The 13,356-nt window shown below is 46.3% G+C and overlaps 1 protein-coding gene across 1 annotated transcript in view; it reads right to left on the bottom strand.

The window, feature by feature from the left end:
* The window catches only part of LOC132405222 (protein FAM13B-like), a 118,174-nt gene that overhangs the window by 29,936 nt on the left and 74,882 nt on the right, over positions 1–13,356 (bottom strand). The gene's annotated exons all lie outside the window — the stretch shown is intronic.

The following is a 13,356-nucleotide window of genomic DNA, read 5'->3' as shown; positions in this document are numbered from 1 at the left end:
TTGTGCCCCCTAACTCTCAACACATGCCCTCTTGTTTGAATCCCCCCTACTCTCAATGGGAAAAGCCTATCCCTCTCATAATTTTAAATACCTCTATCAAGTCCCCCTCAACCTCCTACGCTCCAAAGAATAAAGACCTAACTTGTTCAACCTTTCCCTGTAAATTAGATGCTGAAACCCAGGTAACATTCTAGTAAATCTTCTTTGTACTCTCTCTATTTTGTTGACATCTTTCTTATAATTCGGTGACCAGAACAGTACACAATACTCCACATTTGGCCTCACCAATGCCTTGTACAATTTTAACATTACATCCCAACTCCTATACTCAATGCTCTGATTTATAAAGGCCAACATACCAAAAGTTTTCTTCACCACCCTGTCCACATGAGATTCCACCTTCAGGGAACTATGCACCATTATTCCTAGATCACTCCACTCTACTGCATTCTTCAATGCCCTACCATTTACCATGCATGTCCTATTTTGATTATTCCTACCAAAATGTAGCACCTCACACGTATCAGCATTAAACTCCATCTGCCATCTTTCAGCCCACTCTTCTAATTGTCCTAAATCTCTCTACAAGCTTTGAAAACCTACTTCATTATCCACGTCACCTATCTTAGTATCATATATAACCATATAACAATCACAGCACGGAAACAGGCCATCTCATCTGCATACTTACTAATCCAATTTACCACCCCATCATCCAGATCAATTATTAATGTCATAAATTTAGACTAATTTGTAGAATTTGTTTTCACTTTTACACGTAAGAGACTTTCTGTTGATCAGTGCCAAAAAAGCCAAATTAAATTCACTGTGATTCAATGGTGTAAGACAATAAAATATGAAAACTTCTGGGGGGAGGGAGGAAGACTTTTTATAAGTTCTGTAGCTGTTTCCGTGTGTTTTAAAGTTTTGTATCTATTTTCATATGCTTTCACTTCAAATTTTTGAGTCACTGGTCATTGCTAGGAAATGCGTCAAAAGTCACTATATACAGGTAGGTTATTCCAAGGCAGAAACACCTCCCACAGTAGCCTGGGGTATATCTCGTCCAGTCCCAGTGACCTATCCAACTTGATGATTTCCAAAAGCTCCTGCACATCCTCTTTCTTAATATCTACATACTCAAGCTTTTCAGTCCACTGTAAGTCATCCCTACAATTGCCAAGATCCTTTTCATTAAGTACCTCTGCTATCTCCTAAGGTTCCATACACACTTTTCCACTGTCACACTTGATTGGTCCTATTCTCTCACATCTTATCCTCTTGCTCTTAATATACTTGAAGAATGCCTTGGGATTTTCCTTAACCCTGTCCACCAAAGTGTTCTCCTGGCCCCTTCCAGCTCCCCTAATTTCTTTCTTGAACTCCTTCCTGCTAGCCTTATAATCTTCTAGATCTCTATCATTACGTAGCTTTTTGAACCTTTCGTAAGCTCTTCTTTTCTTCTTGACTCGATTTACAAAAGCCTTTGTGCACCAGGGTTCCTGTACCCTACCATCCTGAACATTTGCCATATTTCTTCCATACATTTCCCTGAGAACATGTTTCCAATTTATGCTTCCAAGTTCCTGCCTGATAGCCTCATATTTCCCCTTACTCCAACTAAATACTTTCCTAACTTGTCTGTTCCTATCCCTCTCCAAAGCTATGGTAAAGGAGATAGAATTGTGATCACTATCTTCAAAACGCTATCCCACTGAGAGATCTGACACCTGACCAGGTTCATTTCCCAACACAAGATCAAGTACAGCCTCTCCTCTTGTAGACTTATCTACATATTGTGTCAAGAAACCTTCTTGAACACAGCTAATGAATTCCACCCCATCTAAACCCCTTGCCAATTGATATTTGGGAAATTTAAGATCTCTCACCACGTCAACCCTGTTATTATTACACCTTTCCAGAATCTGTCTACCTATCTGCTTCTCGATGTCCCTGTTACTACTGGGTGGTCTACAAAAAAACACCCAGTAGAGTTGACCCCTTCCGGTTCCTAATTTCCACCCACAGAGACACCGTAGACAATTCCTCCACGTCTTCCTCCTTTTCTACTGCTGTGCCACACCCCCACCTCTTCTGCCTCCATTCCTGTCCTTTCTGAAAAATCTAAAGCCTGGCACTCGAAGTAACCATTCCTGCCCCTGAGCCATGACATCAAGGCTCCAAGTACTGATCCCGCTCTGTTCATAATACTCCTTGTGGTAAAATAGACACATCTCAAATCACTGGTCTGAGCGCGTCCCTTCTCGATCACCTACCTATCCTTCCTCTCACAAGCTTTCTTTGTGAGCCAACCGTCTCTTTCTCTGTCTCTTCAGTTTGATTCCCACTGCCCAGCAAACCTAGTTTAAACTCTCCCCAGTAGTCTTTGGAAAGCTCCCGCCAGTATATTGGTCCCCTGGGATTCAAGTGCAACCCATCCTTTTTGTACAGGTCATTCCTGCCCCAATGATCCAGAAATCTGAATCCCTGCCCTATGCTCCAATCCCTCAGCCATGTACTTATCCACCACTTCACTCTATTCCTATACTCACTGTCGCATGGCACAGGCAGTAATCCGGAGATTACTACCTTTGTGGTCCTGCTTTTCAACTTCTTTCCTAACTTCCTGTAGTCTACTTTCAGGTCCTCCTCCCTTTTCCTGCGTATGTCATTGGTACCAATATGTACCAAGACCTCTGGCTGTTCTCCTTCCCAGACCCTGGCACCTGGGAGGCAAATTACCATCTGTGCTTCTTTCCTGTGTCCACAGAATCGCCTGTCTGACCCACTAACTATAGAGTCCCATATCACTGCTGCCATCCTCTTCCTTTCTCTACCCTTCTGAGCCACAAGACCAGACACTATGTCAGAGATGCAGCTACTGATGCTTTCCCCTGGTAGGCTGACCACCCCCCCCCCCAACAGTACTCAAGCAGGAGTACTTATTGTCAAGGGGTACAGCCACAGGGGTACTCTCTAGTCTCTGCCTCCTGCTCTTCCATTTCCTGACTGTTACCCACTTATCTGTCTCTCCAAGCCCCTCCTACCTATAGTTCCTATCTATCAGTTCCTCACTCTCTCTGACCAGATGAAGGTCATTGAGCTGCATCTCCAGTTCCTTAACACAGTCCTCAAGGAGCTGCAGCTCAACACACCTGGCACAGGTGTAGCCGTCCGGGAGGCTGGGAGTCTCCTGAACCTCCCACATCTGACACTGAGCACAGAACACCAGCCTAACACACATGCTTCCTGTCTGTATTCTACTCAGGCATCCTACCTTGCCTCAACCCATAATCACCTAAGCCCCATTGAGCCAAAGCCTTCTTACTCTGTCTCCCTCTACTCCGTCGTCCGGAATACTTTACTAGAATATTTTACCTCAGAATATTCACCAGAAATAGCTTTGACTACTCAATCAACAGGTCTATTATTATAAACACAGATTCCTAAAAAAACACTAATTGCAATATCCAACCCAAAAATAATTTTCACGACTTGAGTCTTTTTCTGTTGATCAGTATCAAAAAAGCCAAATTAAATCCAATGTTGTACAACAATAAGACCTGAAAATGTCAAAGGTGGGTGAATACTTTTTATAGGCACTTTATCTGTTATAAATTCCATTAACCACTCAACCATGCTAATATATATTGGAGCCTCCCTGCCCTCTATTGTGGACCTGTACTCTTCCAGGTTGAAGAAGAGGGCGGGGAACATCATAAAGGACTCCTTCCATCCTGCGCACGGACTGTTTGAACTGCTTCCGTCTGGTAGGCGCTTCAGATCCCTCCAGACTAAGACTAATAGGCACTGGAGAAGTTTTTTCCCTACTGCGGTCACTTTGCTGAACAGTTAACTGCCGGTTAACCGTCGGCTAACTATTACTTGGATTGCACTACTTGTATGTATAATCTATATTTTCATTTATATTTATCATTATTATTATGAGCAGAGAGACAACATCTGCCGGAAGTAAATTCCTTGTATGTGCAAAGGTACTTGGCGATTAAAGTCTGATTCTGATTCTCAAGGTTCAAATCTGCTTAAAAAGCTTATATGTAACTTTATCACCCTCCTTCATTATAATCCTGGTTTAAACCCTAGAAATCTCGAGTTGAGGAATAAAATTACAGAGGCTGTCAAAGTTATATTACAAAGCCACATGAATGTACATGCATCATCCATCCATGGATTAATAAAATTGCCTGCATTGGAAATTCAGTAAAAGTGAAAAGTTGTGTTCTGCCTCAGAGATTGCTAAAAAGACAACTGTAAAGACAGGCAATATATAAGTATGCTTGTTGATGTGTAAATGCTCTGAGAGATAGCTATACAATAAAATTAAATTAAATGCCTTTTATGTGTTATGAGATACATATTAACATATCTAGAAGTCCCACAGAAACAAATAGGGAAATGAATCCTTTACTGAGAAACAAACTTTATTGATATTATATCCAAAGTGGCTAAATACAAAGACAATTTAAAATGCTATGTCTCTCTTCCCCTGTATCACAGCCACACCTTCAAAATATATCAGATTAATACTTTACCATTAAATTTTCAGTGAAAAGTACAAAAGTAGTACATTTTAAGTGTTTTGTAAATGGTACATGTAGAAAGCCTACTAAACATACCAACAAAAACAGCATGGACCATAAAGTTCTCTTCCTCTTTAGGAACAGAGCCCAAGGTAACTGCTTTGTAATAGTAGATAGAAATAACCACCAGCAACCTTTGATAAAGACATAACATATGACAAGTTCAATAACTCGAGTGAAAAGGTTTTTGATTTGCTCTTCCTAAACATACCTTTCAATCCTTTCTCAATAATCCATCGCATCCTTTGACAATCCATCATTTCCTTCCATATAAACCATTCAAATGGAAGAATATAACAAAATACCAGCGGTAGGTACTTCGGCTCCACAATCCTATCATTCAGTATCACAGAACATAGAAATCTACAGCACAGATCAGCCCAAGGCCTCATCTCTTCCTGTGCCAAAAACATCAAACCTCAATTCCCCAATCCTTCAAAAATTTAACTAATTCTTTAAATATCCCCAATGATCTAGGCCTATAACCTCCTGAGGTAAAATATTCCAGTAATTTACCACTCTGAGTTTCTAGGTGTCTCAGTGTTAAATGAGTACCTCCAATTTTGAACTATTTAAACGATCTCACTCCTTTTGAGATGCTCTTATAATTGGAAACAGCTCAACATCTACCTTGCCATGCCTTCCCCCACCAATCCTAACCCCACACTGCCAAATTAATGCAGGGTTCAATATGGTCGCTCCTGGCTCCACATCAAAATAATCTAATTTCTTTAACTATGATAGTAGAAGCCTCACATTTCAGGAATTAGTTTAGTTACTTGCTTTTGGATTGTTTCCAATGCCAATATGTCTTTTCTTCAATAAGCTGACCAATATGATGTACAGTACTCCAGATGTGGACTCACCAGGACCCTGTACAATTATACTTATATATTTTGAAACTCCAACCCTCTTGCAATGAGAACAAATATGCCACATCTTCCAAATCACTTGCTATATCTGCCTGCTAGCTTCCTGAAATTCATGCACTAGAATACCATAAACACCATGTACTTAACTTATCTGCACTCATAAAAACCTCATGAAAGAAACCAAGGACAGGAATCATCTTGAAAATGTACCAAATAGTTCATCCTCCCTAGAATGAGTTCAGATACATAATTTAGAGTTGGACAGAGAGGTCTATCTATGGAAAAGGGACAAGATAAAATACTTGGCACCACCAAGTGCTAGCGGTATCTATTGCTTGGAAGAAGCCCACTGTTAGAAAATTATTCTATGCCTACTCTTTGGGAAGTCCAATCAGCTGGCTGTACTTCTATGCCCAGTGTACAGGCAGAGACAAAAACCACGGCACCAATTGTGAGAAGCAAGAAGGAATGGTCAAGGGAGGTGGAGGAGCACTTACAGGATGGATTTGGGTGAGTGGACTGGACAACATTCAGGGATTCATCTTTGAGTCAGAGTGAATAAACCACAGTTGTCACTGACTTCATCAAAACCTGTGTAGACGAGGGTGTGTCTTGGAGAACATATTGGACATAGCCAAATCAAAGAGCCATGGTTGAACCAGAAAATTCGTAGTCTGCTGAGGGCTAGATCTGTGATATTCAAGACTGGTGATTCAACTATACAAGTAGTCTTGGTACAACCTACGGAAGGCAATCTTAAAGGTGAAAAAACAATTCCAATTGACATTAGAGACGGAATCTGATGCATATTAGCTCTGACAGGGTTTGCAGGCCATTACTACTAACAAAACCTAACATTATGAACGGCTGTGATGCTTCACTCTCAAGATGAGCTCGATGCCTTTTAAGCACGCTTTGAAAGGGAGAATAAAACTATTTCTATGCAAATCCCTGCAGCATCCGGTAACCTTGAAACTTTGGCTTAGTGGCCAATATCAGAACAATGTCAAAAGGGTGAACACTTATAAGGCATCAAGCCCTGGTTTTCAGAGCCCTTTCAGGTATAGCTGATGGGCTCTGAAAACCTGTACCAACTAACTGGCTGGGGTGTTCAAGAACATCTTCAATCTCTGTTGCAGTCGGAGGTCCCTATCTGCTTCAAAAGAGGGCCAATCATACCAGAGACCAAGAGCAGGGTGAGCTGCCTTAATAACTATTGGCACTCACATGGCACTCAGATTTCCTGTGATGAAGTGCTTTGAGAGGTTGGTCATGGCTAAAATCTAATCTTACCTAATCAAGGACCTGGACCTGTTGCAGATTGCCCATCACCACAATAGGTCTACAGTGGATGCAACATCACTGGCTCTCCACTTGGGCTTGAATCACCTGGACAATAGTAATAGCTACGTAATGCTGCTGTCTATTGACTACAGCACAATGTTCAACACAACAATATCCTTAGTTCTAACCAAAATGCCACAAAACCTGGAACTCTGTGCCTCCCTCTGCAACTGGTACCTATGAAAAGAATAACCATTCACAGCCAAGGATTCTGAATGTGTTTATTTTCAGGATTTTTACACACGTGCTTTGTTTCTTGATTTTGAAATGTAGAAGTAGTGCATTTTGTAAGGATTAAGAGTTTTGTTTTTCTGCCAAAGACGATATTGCAAAATGAATTTCCATGTTATTTTAACAATGGTATTTTCAAAAATAATGATATTTCTTATGAACTATGCATATATAGATTAATACTGGCTTTGGATTCTTTATTATATATAATTTCTTTCACTTGTGGAGGATTTAATGCTATTTTTCTATATGTAATTTTTCAAATCATTTTCTACTGTTATGTCCGTAGCCCCCTCCTTTGTGAGAATCGCAAGATCACTGTTGGACTGGGTCAAGGGGCCCAGGAAATGAAAGAGAGACTGCAAAATGCCTCGTTTCCCTGGCGATGTAAAGCTACATGAACATGGCCATTGGAAACCAATTTGTGGATTGAGCTACTATACTACGTGAACGCCCTCAGGCAAAGTGGGCTGTTTGAGGGAGAGAGTGCACACCCCCAACCTGATTGACATCTACGACCCTGCCAGTCAGGATAAAAGAGGGTCTGTAGGAACAGTCCCTCAGACGCACCAGAAGAAACGTTAAGTGACCACGTAACAGCAGGGTGTCACCTGAAGGAGGCTACGTGCGTTCAATTCCGTGGCTGGAATTGGTGGCTGGAACCACAAAAAACAGCTTTTAGCTAACAACGGGGGAATCCACTCCCCTGACTCAACGGATTGGCATCATAAAAGACCTGGGCAAGTTTAAACCGCATTGCTCTTAAACCCAACAACGCTGCAGCTTGAACGAACTGATAGTGACTGTTATCTTTCCATCGGACAATACATTATCCCCTAGACAACGATAGAGCTATTATACCCACGCTTTAGATTTAGTATTGACGACGTATATTATCTGTATGTTCACATTAATCTTATTTTTGTGCCCTTTATCAATAAATACTTTTAAAAATAGTACCATCAGACTTCAACGGACCTCTCTATCTTTGCTGGTAAGTGATCCAGTACGGGATTTCGTAACACTACATTTGATGGAATGTTTGTTTAAGATAACCACATACCAGAGGGAAAATGTTGCATGTCAGTGAGAACGCAAAATCTGAGTAAGAATTTTCTGTGCTTTCAATCTCCCGAATAGAAACCCACATATCTCTCATTACCATCTCTCTCATTAAAATGGGTAGGAAATTCTGCATTGCCAAAAAATGCCGGCACCATTACCGAATATTATTCACTTAGTAATATCTTCAGTAAAGATTAAAATATTCATTAAATGAAGGGAAATTTGATACAAAATTTTCTTTGTGTTTACCTTCATCATCAATTAATGCAATCAACATTCATAAAGTTTTCAAAAAGCTCACCTTGTTCCTTTAATTCCTAACTTCCCTGAAAAATGTTATGGATTTATTTCTTTCTATTAATCCACTACGTAAAGGTTTAATATTATTTATTCGTGATAAATTAGCATCCTTACAACGTGCCCCTGTGGATAAAATTAGAATGGCTTGGGAGCATGATTTAAATATCTCCTTATCCGATGAGACTTGGGACTCGATTCTCAAATCGGTTAATTCAACCTCTCTTTGTGCTCGCCATTGCCTTTTACAGTTTAAGATTGTTCATAGAGCCCATATGTCTAAATCTAAACTATCTCGATTTTACCCTAATATTAGTCCTCTTTGTGATAAATGCAAAAGGGCCTCTCTCATTCATATGTACTGGTTTTGTCCTAGCTTGGAGAAATTTTGGAAAGATGTCTTCATAACTTTATCTTATATTCTGAATCACCTTTGATTGCTTTGTTCAGTTTTTTGGGTAAGATAGATTTACATCTGAGTTCGACTAAGTGTCGAATATTATCTTTTGCTTCTCTCCTGGCTAGATGTTTAATCCTCCTTAGATGGAGAGATGTTGCCCCGCCCATGTATGCTCAATGGCTTAATGATATTATGTCCTGCTTAGACCTTGAAAAAAAATTCATTATTCAGTTCTTAATTCGTATACAAAGTTCCATAAGGTCTTTTACTGAGTACTTTCATAACCTTCCTCTTAACTAAGGTTTTTTTTTGGTCTCTTGCTTTCAGCTCCTTTTTTTTGGTAGTAGGCATTAATATCTTCTGTTGCTAAGTGTATTTACAGTTTTGGGGGTTTGAATGTCCTGATTTATACTCTCTATATTGTGTTGTGGTTGGTCTGGAGTTCTTTTTTGTTGCGGGGCTTGGGGAGGATACTAATTTTACATGTCTTCAATTTGGGTGCTTTCTCAATTATCTTCTTTTGTATTATATTAATATTGTATTGTGGCGACCCATTTCCTGGCACATCCGAACCGGCTCACAATTAGATAGCCTACGGGGGCTTGCGAGCACAGAGCTTTGGAGCCTCTGCGCCACGGGGGGCAAGTTGAGGGAGGCTTAAAAGTGAGGTTGAGGATTTCAAATAAAGTTTTTCCTTCAACTGCAGTTACCGACTCCATGTCGTAATTTTAGCGCTGCGTGTAGCACACTGCTACAATTGGTGACCCCGACGGTCCAAATGATTTTTGGACCAGAAATGACCGACGCCGCCTCTGTTCACGCGGTTTCGTTGAAACTGCCGGGTTTCTGGACACAGCGACCGAACCTATGGTTCCAGCAAGCCGAAGCCCAATTCCACGTTCGCCGGATCACCTCAGAAGACACCCGCTACTACTACGTGGTGAGCTCCCTCGACCAGGACACAGCGGCCCAGGTCGCAGAGTTCGTACAGTCGCCCCCAGCAGACGGCAAGTACACGGAATTCAAAGCCCTGCTCCTCAGGACTTTCGGACTCTCACGGCGCGAGCGGGCTGCCCGTTTACTGCACCTGGATGGCTTGGGCGACAGACCCCCATCGGCTTTAATGAATGAGATGTTGCCTCTCGCCGACGGACACACACCCTGCCTCATGTTTGAGCAGGCATTCGTGGAGCAGCTGCCCGAGGACATACCCCTGCTGCTGTCCGACACGGATTTCAGTGACCCCCGGAAGGTGGCAGCCCGGGCGGACTTGCTGTGGAACGCCAAAAAGGTGAGCGGGGCGTCCATCGCACAGATCTCCCAGCCACGCTCCCGGCAGCAAACCAGTCCAGGCCCGGCCGCAGAGCCCGCCAACCCCCGGCCCAATGAACACTGGTGCTTCTACCACCAGCGGTGGGGCGCAGAAGCCCGCCGTTGTCGCCCGCCCTGCAAGTTCCCGAGAAACACCAGGGCCAGCCGCCGCTGATGGCTATGGCGGCTGGCCATCGGGATAGCCTCCTGTATGTGTGGGATAGAAGGTCGGGACGCCGGTTTTTGGTCGATACTGGGGCTGAGATCAGCGTTTTACCTCCGACGAGTTACGACACCCGCAGCAGGGCACCGGGTCCCCCCCTGAGGGCCGTGAATGGCAGCACAGTAAGGACCTATGGCACCCGTCAGGTGCAGCTACAGTTCAGCTCCAGCCAGTTCACATGGGACTTCACACTGGCCGCCGTAGCCCAACCGCTTCTGGGTGCGGATTTTTTACGAGCTCACAGCCTACTGGTCGACCTGCCCAGGAAGAGACTGGTACACGCCGAGACCTTTCAGACGTTCTCCCTGGGTGCAGCCCAGTTGCCAGCCCCTCACCTCGGCTCCATCACGCTGTCCGACAACGACTTCACCAGGGTCCTGGCGGATTTCCCATCGGTTCTGGCACCGCAGTTCACAGCGGCCATGCCCAGGCACGGCGTACAGCACCACATCCCGACCCAGGGACCACCCCTCCACGCACGCGCTCGGCGGCTTCCCCCGGACAAGCTCCGACTGGCGAAGGAGGAGTTCCAGAGGATGGAGGAATTGGGGATCATCCGGCGGTCTGCAGCCCATGGGCCTCCCCCCTGCACATGGTGCCCAAAGCGACGGGAGGCTGGAGACCGTGCGGCGACTACCGCAGGCTGAACGAGGCTACCACACCGGACCGCTACTCTGTGCCGCACATTCAGGACTTTGCAGCAAACCTGCACGGCGCACGGATCTTCTCCAAGGTAGACCTCGTCCGAGGGTACCATCAAATCCCGATGCATCCTGACGACGTCCCCAAAACGGCTCTCATCACCCCGTTTGGCCTTTTCGAGTTCCTCCGCATGCTGTTCAGCCTGAAGAATGCCGCACAGACGTTCCAGCGGTTAATGGACGCGGTGGGCCGGGACCTGGACTTCGCGTTCATCTATTTGGATGACATCCTCATAGCCAGCAGCAGTCGTCAGGAGCATCTATCCCACCTCTGTCAACTCTGCGCCCGACTGAGTGAGTACGGTCTTACAATCAACCCCGCCAAATGCCAGTTCGGACTCGATACCATTGACTTCCTGGGCCACAGGATTACTAAAGACGGGGCAACCCCTCTGCCCGCTAAGGTAGATGCGGTCCGCCACTTTCCCCTACCCACCACGATCAAAGGCCTTCAGGAATTCGTAGGTATGGTCAATTTCTACCGCCGCTTCCTCCCTTCAGCTGCCCGGATCATGCGCCCCCTGTTCGCCCTGATGTCGGGTCCGAGCAAGGACATTACCTGGGACGAGGAGTCCGCCGCCGCTTTCGTTCAAACGAAGGAAGCTTTGGCGAACGCCGCTATGCTAGTACATCCCAGAATGGATGCCCCTACCGCCCTCACAGTGGACGCATCTAACACGGCAGTCGGTGGGGTACTGGAGCAACTCATCGCAGGTCGCTGGCAACCCCTGGCGTTTTTCAGCAAACACCTGCGGCCACCCGAGCTCAAGTACAGTGCTTTCGACCGGGAACTGTTGGCGCTCTACCTGGCAATCTGGCATTTCAGGTACTTCCTAGAAGGTCGGCCCTTCACCGCGTTCACGGCCCACAAACCGCTTACCTTTGCGTTTACGAAAGCGGCCGACCCCTGGTTGTCCCGCCAGCAACGCCACCTGTCCTACATCTCTGAATACACGACAGATGTCCGGCACGTCTCGGGTAAGGACAATGTCGTGGCGGATGCGCTCTCTCGCCCTACCGTTCATGCCCTTTCCCAAGGGGTAGACTTTGAGGCACTGGCAGAGGCGCAGCAGGTGGACGAGGAGATTCCAAGTTACAGAACTGCAGTCTCCGGTTTGCAGCTCCAGGACCTCCCCATGGGTCCGGGTGAGAGGACCCTACTCTGTGACGTCGCCACCGGCCAGCCCCGCCCCGTCATCCCGACAGCCTGGCGGCGCCGTGTTTTCGACTCCATTCATAACTTGGCGCATCCCTCCATCCGGACAACTGTCCGGATGGTCTCCAGCAGGTTCGTTTGGCACGGACTCCACAAACAGGTCAGTGAATGGGCCAAAACGTGCATGCACTGCCAGACGGCCAAGGTGCAGCGGCACACCAAAGCCCCACCGCAGCAGTTCCATCCCGCCCACCGGCGTTTCAACCACATTCATGTGGATATCGTGGGCCCCCTGCCAGTGTCGCGCAGAGCACGGCACCTCCTGACTATCGTGGATCGGTTCACAAGATGGCCAGAGGCGGTCCCGCTCACCGACACCACCTCCGAATCTTGTGCCCGAGCCCTGATCGCCACCTGGATATCTCGCTTTGGTGTACCGGCCCACATTACCTCCGACAGAGGCGCCCAATTCACCTCCAGCCTGTGGTCAGCTATGACCAGCCTTTTGGGGACTCAGCTGCACTACACCACTGCCTACCACCCACAGTTGAACGGGCTGGTGGAGCGTTTCCACCGTCACCTGAAGTCGGCCCTCATGGCCCGCCTGCGAGGAGCCAACTGGGCGGACGTGCTTCCCTGGGTCCTACTCGGCATCCACACAGCGCCCAAGGACGACCTGCACGCCTCGTCGGCCGAGTTGGTATACGGCGCGCCCCGGTCGTCCCCGGGGAGTTCCTACCAGCCCCACGGGGGCAAGAGGAAGATCCCGCAGCAGTCCTGGGCAGACTACGCAAGAAGCTCGGTAACCTGGCCCCCATACCCACTTCACAGCATGGGCGGCACCCGACCTGCATACCCAAAGACCTACAGAACTGTAAGTTTGTGTTTGTACGAAGGGGCGGGCATAGGCCACCGCTGCAGCGGCCATACGAGGGGCCGTTTATGGTGCTCCGGAACAACAGGTCCACGTTCGTGCTGGACGTTGGGGGGAAAGAGGAGGTTTTCACGGTGGACCGCCTCAAACCGGCCCATGTGGACCTGGCATAACCGGCCGAGTTTCCGGCACCTTGGCGTAGAGGCTGACCTCCCAAGCAGGTTCTGACCCAGACTGTGGACATTGGGGGGGTGTATCGCCGGTTCTGGGGGGGGGGGGGG

The sequence above is a fragment of the Hypanus sabinus genome, chromosome 15, assembly GCF_030144855.1.
Source record: "Hypanus sabinus isolate sHypSab1 chromosome 15, sHypSab1.hap1, whole genome shotgun sequence".
Lineage (NCBI taxonomy): Eukaryota > Metazoa > Chordata > Chondrichthyes > Myliobatiformes > Dasyatidae > Hypanus > Hypanus sabinus.
This window is presented reverse-complemented; position numbering and strand designations above follow the sequence as displayed.